General features: G+C 47.6%; 1 long non-coding RNA gene across 1 annotated transcript in view; it reads left to right on the top strand.

Moving 5' to 3' along the window:
• Positions 1-12884, top strand: part of LOC127587214 (uncharacterized) — a 24821-nt gene extending 11937 nt beyond the window's left edge. Inside the window, exon 4 of the long non-coding RNA XR_007958755.1 lies at positions 12478-12884. This is a non-coding gene — a long non-coding RNA (uncharacterized LOC127587214). The remainder of the gene's footprint in view (positions 1-12477) is intronic.

Genomic DNA, 12884 nt, shown 5'->3' with positions numbered 1-12884 from the left:
AACTTTCTTCCGGTCACAGGCAGAGCAGTTGCCGTACCAAGCCATGATGCATCTGGATAGGATGCTTTCTATGGTACATTGATAAAAATTGGTGAGGGACAAAGGGGACATGCCGAATTTCTTTAGCCTCCTGAGGATGTAGAGGTGGTGTGGCACTTTCTTGGCCATGGGGTCTACGTGGTTGGACCAGGACAGGCTACAAGGTTGGACAGAGTTACAGGATCAGGGGAGCAGTCATTTAACACTGAGATGGGTGGAGACTTCCGGTGGGGGGTGGTGGGGGTGGAATCTCAGGAATTCTCTGCCCTGGAGGGAAGTGGAGGATGGATCTGGGGGGGATTAAAAAGGAGGGAGATAAATGTTTCAAAGACTGGGGTGGGGGGGCGGTATTAAGGGTGAGGGGGATCTGGGGCAGAAGAGGAGCTGTGGTGTAGGGAGAAACTGCTCCCCACATACACCCTGCCAAGCCCAGTAATAGTCATGTCTTTTAAACTGAGCTCACCACTCATTCTTCTGAACTCAAGAAGGTGCAGGCCTAGTGCTTAATACGACAAACCCAACATGCCAGGAATCGACTAGGTGAAATTTTGCTGCATCCTCTTTCACAAGAGTCATCTCGTCTGTGCATTGTTATTGCACTTGGCCACACTTGGACTATTGCGCACAGTTTTGGTCATCCTGTTATAGGAAAGATGTTACTGAACGAGAAAGATCTACCAGGATGTTGCCTGGATTTGGGGGCCTGAGTTACAAGGAGAGGTTGTGTGGACTTTATTCCCTGGAACATAGGAGACTGAGCAGGTGACCTGATAGAGGTTTACAAGATCACGAGAGGCATGGACAGGGTGAAAGCACGTAGTCTTTTCCCTAGGAAGGGGGGGGCTAAAAACAAGAGGGCAGAGGTTTAAGGTCAGAGGCGAGAGACTTAACAGGGACATCAGGGGCAGCTTCTTCATGCAAAGGGTGGTGTATATTTGGAACGAGCTGCCAGAAACAGCGGCTGAGGCGGGCACGTTAGCAACGTTTAAAAGCCATCAAATAAGTCCTGGATAGGAGAGGGCTGTAGCTCAAATGCAGGCAGATGGGACTAGCTCGCTAGGCGACACAGTCGACGTGGATGAGATGGGCCGAAGGGCCTATTTCCGTGCTGTGTGACTGTGACTTCACAGAGACCTGACACAGTATTCCAGGGCCCTGTGTAATTGCTGCAGACGGCTGTAGAAGCCAAGTCAATGGGTGTATTTAAGGCAGAAGTTGACAGGTTCTTGATTGGTAAGGGGGTTAAGGGGAGAATGGGGTTGAACAAATCAGCCATAATTCAATGATGAGCAGACTCGATGGGCGGAATGGCCTAATTCTACATCTGTATCTTATGGTCTAAGAATCAGCAGTTTCTCACATGCTCCTTTGCTGTCCAAATCAAACTTAACATCAGCTTTGAAGATCCCTTCCATTTTGTACATACTTCTCTTCTGCTTAAAACCTGCTTCACCTGCTCTTAGTCATGAATGTTACGTACATGACTGTGGTGGATCAGGTACAAGAAAGCATGGTTTATAATGAGGGTTGAATTCTGCTGAGCTTAGAAGAATGAGAGGTGATCTCATTGACATAATTTATTTTCAGTAGTCAATTTTAAATCGTGCACAGTTTTGGTCGCCCTGTTGTAGGAAAGACATCATTAAACTGGAAAGAGTGCAGAGAAGATTTCCAAGGGCTTTGGGAGAGGTCGGGCAGGCTCGGACTTTGTTCCTTGATTCGTAGGAGACTGAGGGGTGACCTTCTAGAGGTGTATAAAATCATGAGGGGCATCGATAGGGTGAATGCGCACAGTTGTTCCCAGGGAAGGGGAACTAAAAACTGGAGGGCACAGAGGGGAAAGATGCAACTTTTTCACACGGAGAGCAGCAGGTATATGGAACAAGCTTCTGGGGAAAGTGGTGGGTACAATTACAGGGTTTAAAAGACGCTTGGATAAGTGCATGGATAGGAGTGGTTCAGAGGGATATGGGCCAAACACAGGCAAATGGGACTGGCTCAGGAAGGCACATTGGTCAGCATGGACCTTTTGGGCCGAAGGGCCTGTTTCCGTGCTGTGTGAGTCTATGACTCTAAAAGATTCTTGCCTAATCTTATACCTCCTGGAAATAATGTGTGAGAAGGGAACGGGAGAATAATGCAGAGAAATTATCAGATGGGTATCAGGCACAGTTTTATTCTCATATTGTCAAGTTATCTTATGGCACAGAAAGAGTCCATTTTGGCTGTGAGGTGTGTGCCAGCTCTCAGAGTAATGTGTCACCTCATGTTGTTCCTGCCATAGTATTTTCCAACCACTGTACCACAGGGTATTTCATTTCATTAGGTTAGGATGTCATTTAAGGCTTTGCAGATAAAGGTCTGAGATTTGACCATCAAGACCGCGTTGTGCTGACTCACCTGTTTGTGTTGAAATTTAAACTTCGATTCAGTCTGCCACAAAGTTTAAATCTGCAATGACACAAACAGAAAAAAAAGTATTTCAGTTGAAGTGACAAGGTTTGAACAGTTGGCATCACTGAGAAATCGCACAGACTTCCACATGAATTTGGAACATGCACATTAACTGTGGTGTTAAAATCCTTTCCCGTCAAGCACCTGTTATTTCTAATGTGTTACTTTTTCATGTTTAGTGATATATTTGAAACAGCCTTAGCTTTAATAAATACCACTTTGCATATTTCTAATGCTGCTTTTCCCTGGTTTAACAACACCCTCACCTCATGAACAGGGATCATGTCTCTTGAACCTCTGCTGCTATTTAATGGGGTCATGGATCAATACCTCTTGGCCAGGGGTGGTTTCACATCTGAATGCCCTTGGCCAGAAAAAAGTCTCTCCATTGCACATAAAATTAAGCCAGGCTGCTTCTTGTCAGGCTGAAATAATTCCCTATCTTTTCTTTTGTTCTGAAGTATCATTGACTCAATTTCCCAGCGAGAAATGTCCCCCTCAAACCTCCACTCTCAATCACCATCAAATTGTTCCTTAACTATCTGCATTCTGGGGAGTACAGGACTGTTTCTGAGATCTGACCTTGTGATAGAGTCGAACAGCTTGCGAACGAGTCCCTCAGCTGACTGACGCCCCACTGACATGAAGCACTCATTTGCACAAAGCCCTTTTTAATTCTCCCCACATACCCAACAACACCCCCACCAGGTCCTACCACTAACCTATGCACCAGAGGCAATTAACAGCGGCAAATTAACCCGCTGACCCTGCACGTCGTTGGGATGTGGGAGGCAGCCGGAGCCCCCGGGGGAAACCCACGCGGTCACAGGATGGACGTGCAAACTCCACAGTGCCCGAGGTCAGGATTGAACCTGGGTCAGTGAAGTTGTGAGAAGCAGCTCGACCAGGTGCACTAGTGTGCCACACCGTCAATTTAACCCTTTATGTTCTGGTGACAGTCAGTGCTTCAATGCTTACAGGGTTTTTACATCCTAATTAATTTTCATAATCATTGTATCAGTGGCACAGGGTCATAACTGTGCTCTGTGCCACTGATGTAAAGGTTATGCTCCATATAACCGTGAAGCAAAAGTGCTTTCGCTCTAGATTCTAGCTTCTGTAAATGATAGGGCCCTGGGGAGTGTTGTGGAACAGAGACACCTTGGAGTACAGGTGCATTTTTCCCTGAAAGTGTCGATGCAGGCAGACAACGTTTGGTGTGCTGGCTTCCATCGGTCAGGGCACTGAGTACAGGGGTTGGGACGTCACGTTACAGCTGTACAAATCGTTGGTGAGACCGCACTTGGAGTACTGTGTGCAGTTCTGGTCACCCAGCTATAGGAAGGGTGTCATTGAGCTGGAGAGGGGGCAGAAAAGGTTCACGGGGATGTTACCGGGACTGGAGGGCTGGAGTTATAAGGAGAGGCTGGACAGGCCGGGACTGTTTTCCCTGGAGCGAAGGAGGCTGAGGGGTGACCTTATAGAGGTTTATGAAAGCATGGGGGGCATCGATAAGGTGAATAACCAAATTCTTTTCCCCAGGGTAGGGGAGTTTAAAACTAGGGAACATAGGTACAAGGTGAGAGGGGAGAGATTTAAAGGGGACCTGAAGGGTAAGTTTTTCACCCAGAGGGTGGTAGGTGTGTGGAGCGAGCTGCCAGAGGACGTGGTACAGGTGGGTACAATTACAATGTTTAAAAGACACGAGCAGGTCCATGGATAGGAAAGGTTTAGAGGGATATGTGCCAAACACGGGCAATGGGTAGGCACCTTGGTCAGCATGGAAGAGCTTGGCTGAAGGGCCTGTTTCCGTGTTGGATAAGTTCTGTGATTCTTATCCTCAACATACAAAGGGCAAGCTTCCATCTCCCTTTTGCTGACTCCATTTTATGATGTGGAGACACAGAGCCCAAAGTCCATTTGTTCCTTTGTGCTTCCGAACTTCTCACGATCGGGGGCGTGGTGGGACATCTGTATGCATCTCCCAGTCTGCCCTATCTCTGGTCAACAGGCCTCAACCTTTGCTGCTTCCCTGCACTGTTGTATGCCGTTGCCAGCTTATTGTGATGCAACAGGCCGCTCGGCCCTTTGGGTCAATGACAGCTCCCTGCAGAGCAATCCCATTGGTGCCCCCTCCTTATTTCCCTGGAGCATTGCAATTTCACCTGCATCTCACACACACACACTCTTGAACTTCACTTTAATTCTTACAGTCACGGAGTGATACAGGCCCTTCGGCCCACTGAGTCTACCCTGACCATTAAGCACCCATTTACATGAATCCTACCCTCACATATTTTTTACTCTCCATGCATTCAGACAGGCATGGGAACAGGCCGGGAATGGAGGGATGTGGATTATGTGCAGGCCGCTGGGATTGGTTTCATTCGGCATCCTACCCTCACATATTTTTTACTCTCCCCACTTTCCCAGCAACTCCGCCCCACCAGATTCTACTCCTCACCAACACACTGGGGGCAATTGACAGCAGCCAGTTAACCCACCACGCAGAGAGCTGTAAGGAGAGATCGGACGGAACTGGGTTGTTCTCTCTGGAGCATCGGAGGCTGAGGGGAGACCTGATGGAAATTTATAAAATTACGATTGGGTAGACAGAGTCTTTTGCTCAAGGTGGAAATGTCAGATACCAGAGGGCAAGACATAATAACTGCTGGAGGAACTCAGCAGGCCAGGCAGCATCTGTGGAGCAAAGCAATCTAGAAGCCACAGCTTCTAGGTGAGAGGGGGAGAGTTTAAGAGAAACATGCAGGGTGAGTTCTTTTTTACATAGAGAGTGGTGGGTGCCTGGAACGTGCTGCCAGGGGAGGTGGTGGAGGCAGATACGACAGTGGTGTTTCAGGGGCATTCAGACAGGCATGGGAACAGGCCGGGAATGGAGGGATGTGGACTATGTGCAGGCCGCTGGGATTGGTTTCATTCGGCATCATGGTCGGCACGGACATGATGGGTAGAAGGGCCTGGTCCTGTGCTGTACTGTTCTACATTCTGTGTTTTTGGGATGTGGGAGGGAACCGGAGACCCTGGCAGGGGGGACCCACGGGGTCACAGGAGAATGTGCAAACTCCACACATGTGCACTCAGACAGGGGCGGAGGTCGGGATCGAAACCAGGCTTCGGTGTAACGGGGCAGCTCACTGCTCTTTATTCTGCTGCTTACCTAACTGAGAGGTAATTAACAGCAGTGGATGAACAGAACAGCATGTCTTTGTTGTTGCTGCTTATCTGTAAACAATACGGGGAAACCAATATCTTAAATTGGGAGCAGTTTATCTTTTTTTGACACCCTGCACAAACTAGCCCTCACCTTTAGTGCTCCTTCCTCTGCAGATTGCTCTGAATCATTAATGTCTCTACATGTTGCTTTGACAGATTGAGGATGAGATAAAGCATGAAATAAATTTTTGGAAGTGTGCATCAGAGGGGAACTTTGGACGTGAATGCAGAGAAGTTCCCATGGTGGGGCGATCCAAAATCAGAAGCAGATTTATCTTATATGACGTGAAATTTGTTGTTCTGCGGCAGCAGTACAGTTTAAAGACAAAGTTACTGTAAATCACAAAAAGAAAAAGGAATAATGAGGTAGTGATCATGGGTTCCTGAGCCATTCGCAAATCTGATGGCAGAGGGGAAGAAGCTGTTCCTGAATTGTTGCGTGTGGGTCTTCAAGCTCCTGTACCTCCTCCCCGATGGTAGTAACGAGAAGAGGGCAGTTCTGGGTGGGGAGGGAGGGAGCAGGTTTAAGGTGAGAGGAAGGAGGTTCAAAGGGGGCCTGAGGGGTAATTTTCTTTACACGGAGAGAGGTTGATATCTGGAAGAGGCAGCAGCCAGAGGAAGCGATGTACAGTCACTGTGAGAGACATTCGGACAGGCACTTGAAGAGGCATGGATTAGATTATTACACCAGCATGCAATAAACTTCTTTGCTCACATGAAGCCCACAAAGTTAACAGTAGACGTGGTAATAATAGGTTATGGCCCTTCTGTGCTACAAGTGAGGGTTGTAGATGGGCAGAAAGGTCAGTATGGATGTAATGGGCCGAAAGGCCTGTGTCTGTGCCATACAACTCCACGTCTCTGAGTCAGGAGAACGGGAATAAGTGAACGCATTCACAGTCACACCACACTCGCTATCTTACCTGGCTGTTCTCCCAACACACACCAGTTCTTGTTAACCGTGACGGCAATGAGTATGACAAAGATGAAAGTCAGGATTGTTAGCAAGGAGAGGCACGCCCGGTAGCCTTTGCAGAATATAACCAGGAGATCTGTAAAATGGAGGTCAGCGGGGAGAGGAGGTGCAAAACAGAGCAGAATTAGTTCTTTGAGGCCACGTGGAATCCAGTGAACGATCAAATTCAGTCATGGTTACGTTTCCGGAGGTGTGTGCTGCTCTCTGCTAGAATGAGCCGTGTTCCCTCACTCAACACGTGCCTTGTACTGAGCCCTGACTCACTGGGGATTGTTCAGTGAATTTTCATCAGTGGACAACGTGGTCAGCATGCACTGGTTGGGCCTGTATCTGTGCTGTATTGCTCTATGGAGTTAGAGCATCATATAGCACAGAAACGGGCCGTTCGGCCCAACTGGTCCCTGCCGACCAAGGTGCCCATCTAAGCCAGTCCCATTTGCCCACGTTTGGCCCATATCCCTCTCAACCTTTCCTATCCGCGTACCTGTCCAAGTGTCTTTTAAATTTGTAACTGTACCCGCCTCAACCAGTTCCTCTGGCAGCTGGTTCCACACACCCACCACCCTCTCTGTGAAGAAGTTGCTCCTCAGGTCCCCTTGAAATCTTTCCCCTCTCACCTTAAACCTGTGCCCCCGAGTTTGTGATTCCCCAACCCTGGGAAACAGACTGTGCGCATTCACCCTGTCCATGCTGCTCATGATTTTATACACCTCAATGAGGTCACCCCTTCACTCCAAGGAACGAAGTCCCAGCCTGCCCAAAGTCAGGCTCTTGAGTCCCGGCAACATTCTGGTAAATCTCCTCTGCACTCCTTCCAGCTTAATGCTGTCTTTCCTGTAACAGGGGTGACCAAAACTGCCCACAGGACTCTAGGTGCAGCCTCAACAATGTCACGTACAACTGCAACGTGACGTCCCGACTCCTGTACTCATTGCCCTGACTGAAGAAGGCCAACGTGCCAGACGCCTGCTTCACCACCCTGTCTACCCGTGATGCCGCGCGAGTTCCCTGCAGCTTGTGTGACAAGCCCTCACGTCACCTTCTGCACACTCTCCACATTTGGTATTGACGCCCCACTCTCTGCTGCCCCCATTCGCATTCTCTACTATTCACTCTCATCATCCTCCATTCCACCCACAGCCTCCTGAAGCGCAGATTGGTTCAAGGTCATCCAGATTTTTGGAAACCTACATACTTGTGTATGAATCTGGCATAATAACTTTAAACAGAGTGCGGTTCCTTGTGACAAACAGCATTTAATACTTACCAAAGGTTTCAAGCTTATCCTTTTGATGATTTCTGTGGATGTAAAAAGCAAAGACGAGTATGTAACTCAGCAATAGGAGAGTCAACAGGGCAAGAAAGGAGTTGTAGATTTGACATGTCCTCCTGGGATCTGGATATGGTAAAAAGCAGTGTTTGGAGATTAGTTTTACGCGTAAAGATATGTAATCTTGAAGTCAGCTGTTTTGGCAATTGGTTTATTGTTGTCACATGTACCGAGGTACAGTAAAAAACTGTGTTTTGTATGCCATCCATACAGATCATTCCAAATCTTAAGTACATTGAGGTTGTACAAAGGGAAAAGCAATAACAGAATGCACAATATAGTTGCAGTTGCAGAGAAAGTGCAGTGCAGGCAGACAAATAAGGTGCAAGGGCCACAGTGAGGTAGATTGAGAGGTCAAGAGTTCATCTTTTATCGTACAAGAGGCCTGTTCAAGAGTCTGATAACAGCAGGATAGAAGCTGTCCTTAAGCCTGGTGGTATGTGTTTTAAAGCTTTTGTATCTTCTGCCCAGTGGGAGGGGTAGAAGAGAGGATGACTGGGGTGGGAGGGGTCCTTGATTATGTTGGCTGCTTTCCTGAGGCAGTGGAAAGTGTAGACGGAGTCAGTGACGGAGAGGCTAGTATTCGTGATGAACTGAGCTGTGTCCACAACTCTCTATCATTATTTTTGGGTAATGTAACCCAGTGCTCTGTTTGCAAGGATCACCATTGACAGCATCTGCAGGAGGTGCTGCCTCAAGAAGGCAGCATCTATCATCAGGAATCTCCACCATCCAGGCTATGCCACCTTCTCGCAGCTACCATTGGGCAGGTGGTACAGAAGCCTGAAGTCCCACACCACCAGGTTCAGGAACAGCTACTTCCCTTCAATCATCAGGTTCTTGAACCAACCTGCGCAACCCTAATCACCACCTCAGCAATGAAACACTATGGACCAGCTCCTGTACCACCGTGGGCTTATGCACTTTTACCACTACTGTGCTTCAAGTCCCTGGGAGTGAACATCACCAACAGCCTTGTCTTGGTCCAACATGTAGATGCCATGGCCAAGAAAGTTCACCAGCACCTCTACTTCCTCAGGAGGATAAAGAAATTTGGTATGTCCCCTTTGACCTTCACCAATTTTATCGATGCACCACAGATAAAGGAGGGAACATGTGCTTGGAAGTGGAGGATGTGGGTGAGGTCCCCGATGAGTACTTTGCATCAGTATTCACCAAGGAGGACGTGGAGGATAGGGAGATCGATGCCGAGCGTACTAATATGCTGGGGCATTTCGAGATAAAGGAGGAGGTAGTGTTGGGTCTCATGAAGAGCATTAAGATGGATAAGTCCCCAGGGCCTGATGGGATATATCCCAGGTTATTGAGAGAGACAAGAAGTGAGATTGCTGGGACCTTGACCAATATCTTTGTATCCTCTCTAGCCACAGGTGAGGTCCCGGAGGATTAGCACTTAGCTAATGTTGTTCCGTTATCCAAGAAGGGAAACTATGGACTGGTGAGTCTCACATCAGTGGTAGGGAAGGTACTTGAGAGGATTCTTAGGGATAGGATTCATAAGCATTTGGAAAACTATAGCCTAATTAGGGAGAGTCAGCATGGCTTTATGCCGGGCAAGTTGTGCCTTACTAACTTGATTGAGTTTTTTTCTCGAGGTGACGAGGGTGATTGATGAAGGTAGAGCTGTGGATGTTCTCTACATGGGTTTCAGTAAGGCGTTTGACAAGGTCCCTCATGGGAGGCTCATCCAAAAAATTATGATGCACGGGATCCATGGTGAATTGGCCATTTGGATTCAGAACTGGCTTGCCCGTGGAAGACAAAGCGTAGTGGTTGATGGGATTTTTCTAGCTGGGCTAGTGGTGTTCCTCAGGGATCTGTACTGGGACCCCTGCTGTTTGTGATGCATATAAATGACTTGGATGAAAATGTACAAAGATGGGTTAGTAAATTTGCAGATGATATGAAGATTGGCGGTATTGTGAATAGTGTAGAAAACTGGCAAAGGACACAGTGGGATACAGATCAGTTGCAGATATGGGTGGAGAAATGGCAGATGGCAAGTTCCTTAACAGTGTTGGTGAGCAGAGGGATCTTGGGGTCCAAGTTCGTGGCTCTATGAATGTGGCTACACAGGTTGATAGGGCAGTAAGGAAGGCATACGGCATGTTTGCCTTCATTAGTCAAGGTATTGAGTTCAAGCATCAGGAAGTAATGCTGCAGCTTTATTAAAACTCTGGTTTGGCCACATCTGGAGTATTGCTTTCAGTTCTGGTCACACCATCATAGGAAGGATGTGGAATCTTTGGAGAGGGCACAGATGATGTTTACCAGGATGCTGCCTGGATTAGAGGCCATGTGCAATGTGGATAGGTTGGACAAACTTTCTTTAGATTATGAGAGGCATAGAGTAGACCCAGGGTTGAAATGTGTAATACCAGAGGGCATGCATATAAGGTGAGAGGGGATAAGTTCAAAGGAGATGTGCAGGGCAGGTTTTTAACATGGAGAGTGGTGGGTGCCTAGAATGTGCTGGTTGGGGTGGTGTTGGAAGCAAGTACGATAGGGGCGTTCAGGAAGCTCTTGGACAGGCACACGAATATGGGGGAAATGGAAGGATATGCACATTGTGTAGACAGGAGGGATGAGTTTAGTTGGGCATTTGATTACTAATTTAATTGGCTTAGTACAACATTGTGGGCTGAAGGGCCTGTTCCTGTGCTATACTGTTTTGTGTTCTATAGAAAGTATCCTATCCGGATGCATCATGGCTTGGTACGGCAACTGCTCTGCCTGTGACCGTAAGAAACTGCATAGAGTTGTGGACACAGCTCAGCACATCACAGAAACCAGCCTCCCCTCCATGGACTATGTCTGTACCTCTCACTGCCTTGGTAAAGCAGCCAGCATAATCAAAGACCCCACCCACCCCGGACATTCTCTCTTCTCCCCCCTCCCATCAGGCAGAAGATACAAAAGCCTGAAAGCACGTACCAGCAGGCTCAAGGACAGCTTCTAGCCCGCTGTTATAAGACTGTTGAACTAGTATGATAAAATGGACTCTTAACCTCACAATCTACCTCATTATGGCCTTGCACCTTATTGTCTGCCTGCACTGGACTTTCTCTGTAGCTGTAACACTATATTCTGCATTCTGCTATTGTTTTCCCTTGTGCTACCTCAATGCACTTCTGTAGTGAAATGATCTGTATGGATGGTGTGCAAAACAAAGTTTTTCACTGTACTTTGGTACATGTGACAACAATAAACCAATTTACCAATTTATTGTGTATTTTTGCACGAATGTCGTTTTGCAGTCTTTCCTCTTCATTGTCTTGTATAATTTACATTCTGTGTGTTGTCTGTACCTACGTGCCTGTTATGCTGCTGCAAGTAAGTTTTTCCACTGTACCTCACTGTACTAGTGCACATGCCAGTAAACTGGACCTGACTTCAGTTGACCCATCACCCTCTGTGTCGAACCCTCTGTGTGGACATTCAATCTCACTTCAGCATATACCTTGTATTTCTATCCATGGGACTGCCTTTACTCACGGTGTTACAGAAGGCTATTCAGCCCATCAGTTGCAGACTAGCTCACAGCAGAGCAATCCCATCCACCCCATTACCTGTTGTACAGTATTCCCTCTCACATGCCATCAGCTCCCCTTGTGCCTAGCTGGTGATCTACAGAGGTCAACGAGCCTCCCCACTGGCTCCAGCGATTCACTGAGAGAAGACATTTCGACCCATCTCAGTTTTAAACAACTGGCCCCTTGATTTTGTAGCTGTGTCCCCTGGTTTGTGACTCTCGCAACCTCTTCTCCCTTCCTGCTCTCTTTCACTCCCTGTCTCTCTCCCTCCCTATCACATTCCCTCCATCTCTCTCCCCTTGTTCATGACTCTCCCATTGGTGCAAACGTCTCAACGTCCACCCTGTCCAGCCCCCTCAGGATCATGTACATTTGAATAAGGTCACCCCTCATTCTTCTAAGTTCCAACGAATACAGACCCAAAGTATCCAGCCTCTCCTCCCAGGAATGAGCCTCTTTCCACTGCTACTGTATCCTTTATTAAGGTAAGGGGACCAAAACTGTGCACAGTACTCCGAGTATGGCTACACCAACACACTGTACAACTGTAACAATACTTGTGTATCCGTGAACTCCAGTCCCTTCGGAACAAATGCTTTACAGCGCCAGCGACCTGGTTCAATTCTGGCCACTGTTCTCCCCGTGTCTGTGTGAGTTTCCTCCGCGTGCTCAGGTTTCCTCCCACATTTCAAAGACGTACAGGTTAGGAAGTTGTGGGCATGCTATGTTGGCGCTGGAAGCATGGTGACACTTGCGGGCTACCCCCCAGAACATTACGCAAAAGATGCATATCACTGTGTGTTTCAATGTACATAGACTAATAAAGATCTTATCAAAGGCCAATGCATCAGTCATGGGACCTGCTCACAAACCTCTTGTGGTTTATGCAGTAGAACATCGAGATCCTCAGGAAACTGGAGCACCCGAGGGAAACGCACACAGTCACAGGGAGAATATGGAAACTCCACACACGCACAGAGCCTGAGGTCAGCATCAAAGCTGAGTCCATGTCGGTGTGTTACACCAGCACTAACTGTGACACCAGCTGCACGTCCAGGAACAGAAACAGGCTTTGTTCCTGTAAGTACTTGCTGCGTTGATCACTTTGCACTAAAGTGGACCTTTATTCGTTCTAATTGTGCTCTTTGTAAAAACTGTGTATAATTTATGTTTTAATTTATGTTTTTCTTGTGAATGCTGCTAAGGTGATGCTATGTGCCTGTGATGCTGCTGCAAGTTTTATATTGCACCTCTGCACACATGGACGTGCACATGACAATAAACTCGACCTTGACTT

This window comes from Pristis pectinata, chromosome 39 (assembly GCF_009764475.1).
Source record: "Pristis pectinata isolate sPriPec2 chromosome 39, sPriPec2.1.pri, whole genome shotgun sequence".
Taxonomy (NCBI): Eukaryota; Metazoa; Chordata; class Chondrichthyes; order Rhinopristiformes; family Pristidae; genus Pristis; species Pristis pectinata.
Note: the sequence above shows the minus strand (reverse complement) of the source record. Positions and strands in the feature narration are given on the sequence as shown.